The following is an 8236-nucleotide window of genomic DNA, read 5'->3' on the forward strand; positions in this document are numbered from 1 at the left end:
GAGTGCCCCGGCCACAAGCTCCCCACGTGCCAGGCACAGAGCTGGGGGACGTCGATGATCGGGGCTGGCTCGGCGGGTGCCCCTGGAGGGTTACCCCGGCCCGGCACAGCTCCCCCTCAGCCATGCAGGTCTGCAGATGGCTCCATGCAGCTGCTTCTTTGACCCCCGAGTCTTCCACATCCAGTGGACGAGCACCAACCCGCCTCCACCAGCCATTGCCACACCCGGCCACGGCGCTGCTCCTCTGCCAGGTGCTGCCCTGTGGGGCCACAGGGGCTGCGGGACACCCCTGGCCTGGGCAGCCCCCGGGACCCCTCAGGGCCAACGGCAACACCTTGCACCCCACACCCGTCAGGGGAGAGCGGTGGCCCCAGCCCCCCTGGTGCTGCCGCTGTGCTTCCCCAGCTACCAGCACGTGGGGAGGCAGTTTGCACAGCTCAGACTCTCGGACGCGGCCATCCCCGCAGCAACATCCCCCTGGGCAGCGATGTCCTCCTCAGCCCCTGTGCTGCCCCCCACATCCAAGCCGCTGGGGACCCGGCAGGTGACATTGCACTGCCCAAGGAGATGCTTCTGGGTTGCTTCCTGGTCAGCCAGGATGGTCCCAGCAGCCTCTCCATGTCTGGGGACCCTGGTGGCTCCAGCAGAGCCATCCCCCACTGCAACATCAGCTCGCTTTCGCCGCCCGCGGAGCTGCTCGCCCCCGACTACGGCATCCCCGAGGCCACCATCGCAGTCCTGAGCCTCGAGCAACGCACCACCGTCAGGATGGAGCCCCAGGAGCTGTGGTGGGATGCGGGGACGGAGCTGCCACCACGCCAGCCTGGCATGTCCCAGCCTGGCATGTCAGAAGAACGGGAAAAAGCAGAAGAGCAGCTGGGCAAACCCACCCAGCAAGCCCAGGGCTCTCGCAGCCAGCACTGGGGTGGGAGCGTGGGATTAGACCCACAGCAGGCATGAGATGAGATTGGGGGGTGGTGAGGGGGGTAGTGGTGTAGTTGCAGGGGGGTGGGGGGGTGGTCTTACATGAGAAGAGATTTGATGACACATTTGCTCTTGGTTTTTTTGCATTAAAAGCAGCCACTGCTCTGTGCTTGTGTGGGAGGGGGAGGGAGCGCAGGGGGCACCGAGAAACAGAACCCGAGAAGTGCAAATGCCCCACTGAGCCCCAAATCAGAGCCGGCGAGCCCCGAAGGGCACCGAGCCACCCCCAGGGCTGAGTCACTTCCAGCAGGGGAGACAATGGGGAGGGCTGACTCCCCTGTCCCCTTGCCCAGGGGAAGGAGCCTTTTGGCAGGGGAGCCAGGACAGACGGGTCCCTGCAGGACTCACGGGCACGGCCCCACGCAGAAAGCAGCACTGAGCCCCTGGGACGAAGACAGACCTGGGGGGCTGGGGCCGGGGCCGGGACAGACACACAGGACAACAAGGGCTGCAACGCCTTTGTCTTGAACACAACCAGCGTCCCCTCCCGCGGGGACAGGGCTCAGTGCAAAGCCCTTAAAAGCCCCAAGACAATCACGCCCTTCCTCGGGTCCCACCATGCTCAGCTCCAGAGCCCAGCTTTGCCTCACTGCCACAGCGAAATAGCCCCAAATCACCCCAATAATGCTGAGGGAGGGAGGCCAGGCAGGGACCCTCCTTCCCCTGTCTGGCTGCACCTTGGGCAGCCGCAAGACCAGGAAGGGGGGAAAAATGGAAAGGGGGAAAAAAACCCGTATCTTTCCTTCAGGAAGCAGCATCGCTGTCCCGCTGTGCTGGCGAGAGCTTCCCGGGTCTGGCTTGCAGAAGGTGCAGGGTGAGGTCTCCATCGGGGCGGCCCCCCGGTGCCAGAAGTCGGGGGTCTGAGCCCCTTCCTTAGGGCAGTCCCAGCGATGCCGCTGGGGTGGTGGGTGCCGGTCTGGATGGTCCTCGCCCTGTGGGCGCTCTCCAGGGTCTCAGTGCTCCACCAGTGAGCAGCACTTGCTCAGCAGCTCAGGGAAGCACAGCGTGGACTTGCGCACGCCCAAGGGCAGCAGGATGCAGACAGAGGCGATGGCGCCGAAGGGGCTGAAGATCCCCGTGATGGTCTGCAGGAAGGTCTTGTGGAGCGGCGGCAGCACGTCCTGCTGCTGGGGCAGCAGCTCCTTGTCCTGGCTCTGCCTCACCCCAACCAATGCAGCGCGCGGGAGCTGCCAAGCACACGCAATGGTCACAAGTGCATCGGCCATGGGGCACAAGGAGGCTGACAAGCGGATGCTGCTCGTCAGTGACTGGCAGCCACAAACCAGGCAGCTCATGGTCCTGACCCAGCTCGGCTGAATCAGCCTGTTCTTTTTCCCATCAAATATTCTCCCCAAATCCCCTAAATTCACCCAAAAAAACTCCCCCCACGAGACCCGCGATCTCCTGCAGAGATGGGGGCATCTTCCTGCAGGCACGAACCTCGGGGCACCCTGCCCGCCCCGTGCTCATCCCCCTGCGGCTGCCCATCAAGGTGAGGGGGGGTGTTCCTAGGGGGGTCCCCGCCGCCCTGGGGGAGGGGTCCCCAGCGATGTCACCTCGCTGTCACCCTGTCCCCAGGGCCGTGGCCTGCTCCGTGGGGTACAACCACTGGGGCTGATGGACGACCAGGGGTGAGTCTACATGCAAGGGAGGAATTGCTACGGGCAGCTGGGGACCAGGGACTGGTTGGACCACATGGAGATCACACAGGTGACTGCCACTGTCCCCACAGGTGTCCTGTCCCCATCTCTGACCCTATCCCTCACCCCAGTGTCATCCCTGTAGGTGCCATGTCCCCATCGCTGTCCCCACAGGAGTTCTGTCCCCGTCACTGTCCCCACCCCAATCTCTGTCCTTGCAGGTGCCTTGTCGCCATCCCTGTGCCTGTGACTGTCCCCACGGGTGCCCTGCCCCTGTCCCAGATTGGCCCAGTTGCCCTCTCTTGCCGCAGAAAGCAAATTCCTTTCCATAGTGGCCATGCAAAAGGTCCCTCGGATGGAAAAGGTCCTGAAAGAAGGCCCTGCAGATGGCCCTGCTTCCAGCACCACGTTGGGCTGAGCTCAGAGCCATGGCCGTCTGTAAAAGCCTTCTTCCCTGTTGGGGTGAAGGACTGTTGCGAACAATTAAAGAAGTCGACACTGTTTTGCAACTTCTCCGTTGTGTTTTTATTCATCTCTTTCTCGAGCTCCTTGTGTCCCGAGGACCGATGGACTCCTCTGCCTGGGCTGGGTCACGAACCTCCCGCCCCAGGGCACGAGCATCGCACCACAGCCGAGAGGCCGCTCTCCCGCAGGGGAGGCAGAAAGGGTCACTGGTGCTTGGTGTCACAGGGAGCTGTCATGAGTGTTCCTCCAGGGTGACACAGTTGCAGGTCGCTGGGAGGTTTGGGCCATTCAGGCTGGTGGCTGCCCCTCTGGGGGGGGTGGGGGGTGTGTGTGTACCTGAGTCACGTGATCCCCAGCATGCCCTGGCTGCACCAGTGACAGAAACACCGGGCAGAGCCCGCACCCATGCATCACAGCCCTCTTCCAACAGCCACTGAACAAGGGAGGAAGATGATCAAAGAGCTGCATGGGAGGAGTCCCGGGGAGCTAGCGGCTATGGACCTGCCTCCTACATCGACAAAATTCCTCAGGGAGCTACTTTGGAGGAGTCTGGGGCTGACAGTCAGGACTTCAGTTGTCTCCAGAGACGGCCAAAAGTCTCTGGGAGCTGCTTGGGAGCAGTCACGGGGAGGTAGAATACATGGACCTACCTTGAACATGTACAAAACTCCTTAGCTAGCTACCTTGGAAGAGTCTGGGGCTGCTACCTGGGACTTCAGGTTGCATGATGTGTAGAGGGGACCCTCCCTTTGAACATCCAGCCCAGCACCGGCAGTCGGGGTGCCAGGAGGAGCTGTGCTTCGGTACCAACCACTTCCGAAGCAGCTCGAACCCCTTCATATGCTGCCAATATCTCCTTCCCAGTTGGAGTATAGCGGGCCTCGGATCCTCTGTATCCCCGACTCCAAAACCCTAAGGGTCGACCTCAAGTGTCCCCTGGTGCTTTCTGCCAGAGGCTCCAGGTAGGGCCATTCTCCCCGGCTGCGGTGTAGAGCACATTCTTTACATCTTGTCCTGCCCGGACTGGCCCAAGGGCTACTGCACGGACTATCTCCCGTTTAACTTGTTCAAAGGCTTGTCGTTGCTCAGGGCCCCATTTGAAATCGTTCGTCTTCCGGGTCACTTGATAGAGAGGGCTTACGATCTGACTGTAATGTGGAATATGCAGTGTCCAAAAGCCCACAACGCCTAAGAAGGCTTGTGTTTCCTTTCTGCTAGTTGGTGGGGACATGGCTGTTGTTTTGTTGATCACATCCATTGGGATCTGACGACGTCCATCTTGCCATTTTATTCCTAAGAACTGGATCTCCTGTGCAGGTGCCTTGACCTTACTTTGGTTCATGGCAAAGCCGGCCTTCAGAAGGATTTGGACTATTCTCTCCCCTTTCTCAAAAACTTCTTCTGCTGTGCTGCCCCACACAATGATGTCATCAATGTATTGCAGGTGTTCCGGAGCCTCACCCTGTTCCAGTGCGGTGTGGATCAGTCCATGGCAAATGGTAGGGCTGTGTTTCCACCCCTGGGGCAGTCGGTTCCAGGTGTACTGGATGCCCCTCCAAGTGAAAGCAAAGTGTGGCCTGCACTCTGCTGCCCTAGGGATTGAGAGGAATGCATTAGCGATATCAATTGTGGCGTACCACTTGGCTGCCTTTGACTGCATTCGTATTGGAGTTCTAGCATGTCCGGCATGGCCGCACTCGATGGCGGTGTGACTTTGTACAGGCCACGGTAGTCTACTGTTAGTCTCCGCTCTCCATTAGACTTTCGCACCGGCCATATGGGACTGTTAAAGGGTGAGCGAGTCTTGCTGATCATTTCTTGGCTCTGCAGTGGACGAACCAGCTTATGGATGGGAAGCAGGGAGTCTCGGTTGATGCGATGTTGCCACTTGTGCACTGTTGTGGTAGCGATTGGTACCTGCTGTTCTTCAACCTTCAGCAACCCCACAACAGAAGGGTCCTCTGAGAGACCGGGTAAGGTGGACAGCTGTTTGATTTCCTCCGTCTCCAGGGCAGCTCTACCAAAAGCCCACCGGTACCCTTTTGGGTCCTTGAAATACCCTCTCCTGAGGTAGTCTATGTCAAGGATGCACGGAGCCACCAGCTCGTTTACGGGTTCTGCCTCTTCCTCCTCCTGTTCTCGTGATGGCCCTGGTTCATCTTCATCCCTTACTAAACGAGCTGATTTTCTTGTGCATTTCTTCTTCTGTATAGAGGCGTCTGATACCGGCACAGGTTGGTTCTCTGGTTCAGCCGCAGTGACTGTCGAGGGGGTTGGAGTAACTGCAGGGCCGGTTGCATCACTGTGTTATCAACACAGTTCTCGTACTAAATCCCAAACACAGCACTATAACAGATACTAGGAAGAAAATTAACTCGCTCCCAGCTGAAACGAGGACACATCACCGGTGCCCAGCACCTGGACGTGCCCAGCACCCCCAACATGCAGCACCGTGAGTGTCCAACACCAGCCATGCCCAGCACCGGGTCGTACCCAGCACCCAGCACCCGGGCACTCCCGGCACCTGGGCACCTGCAGCATCCCACTCCCAGCCACCTCCAGCACCCAGCACCCTGAACCCCACACCCAGTCATGCCCAGAACCCAGTACCTGGACGTCCCCAGCACCCCACAGCCAGCCACCTCCAGCAACCCCAGGAACCAGCAACCCTAGTGCTCAGGACCCAGCACCCCGAGCGCCCAGCACGCACCATCCCCAGTACCCAACAGTAAGCACCTGCACATGCCCAGCACGTGGACATGCCCAGCACCCAGACAAGTCCAGCACCCACTGTACCCAGGGACCAGGACGCGCAGAGCCCAGCTCCCCGCACCCGGACATGCCCACCACCCAGTACCCCCAGTCCCCAGCACTCCCAGCATCCAGCACCTGGCTACGTGCAGCATCCCAAACCCAGCCACCTCCAGCACCTCGCACACAGCCATCCCCAGCACCCAGAAACTGGGCACCCACACCCAGCCACCTCCAGCAGCCCCAGGACCCAGCACCCTGAGCGCCCAGCACGCACCATCCCCAGTGCCCAACAGCAAGCACCGGCACATGCCCAGCACTCAGCAAACCCAGCACGCTAGTGCCCAGCACCCGGACATGACCAGCATCCCCAGCGTCCAGCACCAGTACCCGGATATGCCAGCACCCAGACATGCACAGCACCCTCACATGCCCAGCATCCAGCACCTCCAGTGCCCAGCAGCCAGACATCCCAGCACCTGCACATAGCCAGCAGTCCCAGCGCACAGCAACCAGCACCCCATGCCAAGCACCCATCACATGGACATGCCCAGCACCCAGCACCCCCAGAGCCCGGCAAACCAGTGCTCAGCACCTCAACACGCTCAGCACTCGGACATGTCCAGCACTCGGACGTGCCAAGCACCCAGCACTCCCTGTGCCCCACAGCCAGCAACCCCAGCACAAGACACACACCATCTGGACGTACAGAACACCTAGCACCCAGAGAAGCCTAGAAGCCGGACATATGCCCAGCTCCCAGCAGGCACAGTGCCCAGCACCCATCACACAGCAGCCGGACATGCCCAGCAGCTGGACATGCCCAGCACCCAGACATTCCCATCACCCAGGCATGCCAGGCAACCTGGACCCGCAGCATCACACACCCATCACCGGGAAATGCCCAGCCCACAGCACCCCCATTGTACAGCAACCCCCAGCACCCCCAGAGCCCAGTACCCTGGACCTCAACATGCCCAGCACAGGTACATGGCCAGCACCAAGCAGCCCCAGTGCTCAGAACCCAGCATCCAGCACCTATACATGACCAGAACCCCCGAGCCCAGCATCCATTCTCTCTGCATGCCAGACGGATACCTCACCTCAGGAGAACAACGTCATCGAACTCATGCAACAGGGTTCTCTGTGGAACTGAAGAACCCCAAGAGGTTCCCTACAAGGGCATGGATGCATCTCACAATCATGGGGCTTGCCAAACCCAGGGTAGTGGCCACGATCACGAGCAAGCGCATAAGCCCAGTGCTGTTGAGCCTGTGAACTGACTGCCAAAGGACGGTGAGGGCCACCAACATCCTTCAGTCCTGGCTAATTCCGTGTGGAAGCTGGATGGGGTGCTTGTCTGTTTTGGAGTTGGGCTCCGGCAGGGTGGATGGTTGTGCGGCAGAGCAAGCGCCGCGCCCCGGTGTCGGGGGGGCTGTGAAGGGGCTGCCCAGGGAAGGGGAGTGCCCCCAACAGCTCCCAGTCCTGTTTTGTCCTGTGTTGGAGCGCCATCTGCTGGGTGTCCGCTTCGGAGCTGGGCTCTGCTGACTCTGAGGGAGAGGGTGACGTTAGGTGGGAGAAGAAATGCAGAGGTCCGGTGTTGATAGGGCTCAGAAGGGGCCGCCAAGGGACAGGGAGTGCCACCAACATCTTTACCTCCAGGCTAATTGTGTGTTGGAGCCGGATGGGTGCTTATCTGCTTTGGAATTGGGCTCCGGCAAGGTTGTTTGTTGTGCGGTAGATCAAGCGCAGAGCCCCGGTGTTGGTGGGGCTGTGAAAGGGCATGTGAGGTGCTGGGCACTGGGGCTGCTGGATGCTGGTCATGGCTGGATGCTGGGCACGGCTGGGTGAGGGCACTTGGGTTGCTGCATGTTGGGTGGCGAGCATGTCCGGATGCTGGGCGATTGGGGAGCCCTCTGCGGAGCGCTGGGTATGCTGCTTTTTGGCACGTACCGGTACCAACCACGCAGCCCGCAGCACCTGGACATGCCCAGCATCCAGGAAACCAGCTCACACCCAGCCACCTCCAGCATTCAGCACTCAACCCCTGAGCACCAGCACCCGAATGTCCAGCACCTGGCCGTCGCGAGCACTGCCAGCTCCTGAGCAAGCCCAGCAACACACATCCAGTACACCGTACCTGGACGTGCCCAGCACCCCCAGCTCCCAGTACTTGGACATGCCCAGCACCGGGACATGCACGGCACACAGCATGCCAGTGCCCAGCATGCATCCCCTCTCCATGCTATAGGGACAACCCAGCTCACCTAACTGAACGTCCCCATCCATCCTGTCCCCATGCCAGAGGGATGTCCCCGCTTCAGGAGAATGGTCCCATCCAATTCCCCTGGGCTCCAGCGAGTGTCAGAGGTACGGGGTAGAGGAAGCCCAGAGCC

The 8236-nt window shown here is 60.6% G+C and overlaps 1 long non-coding RNA gene across 1 annotated transcript; it reads left to right on the top strand.

Annotated features, from left to right (window-relative positions):
- Positions 1-2526: 2526 nt before the first annotated feature.
- Positions 2527-3127, top strand: LOC142076640 (uncharacterized). The gene is made up of 2 exons (XR_012671233.1): positions 2527-2694; positions 2846-3127. It is a non-coding gene; the product is annotated as an uncharacterized LOC142076640 (long non-coding RNA).
- The last annotated feature ends 5109 nt before the right edge of the window (positions 3128-8236 follow it).

This window comes from Calonectris borealis, unplaced genomic scaffold (genome assembly GCF_964195595.1).
Source record: "Calonectris borealis unplaced genomic scaffold, bCalBor7.hap1.2 HAP1_SCAFFOLD_77, whole genome shotgun sequence".
Classification (NCBI taxonomy): Eukaryota; Metazoa; Chordata; class Aves; order Procellariiformes; family Procellariidae; genus Calonectris; species Calonectris borealis.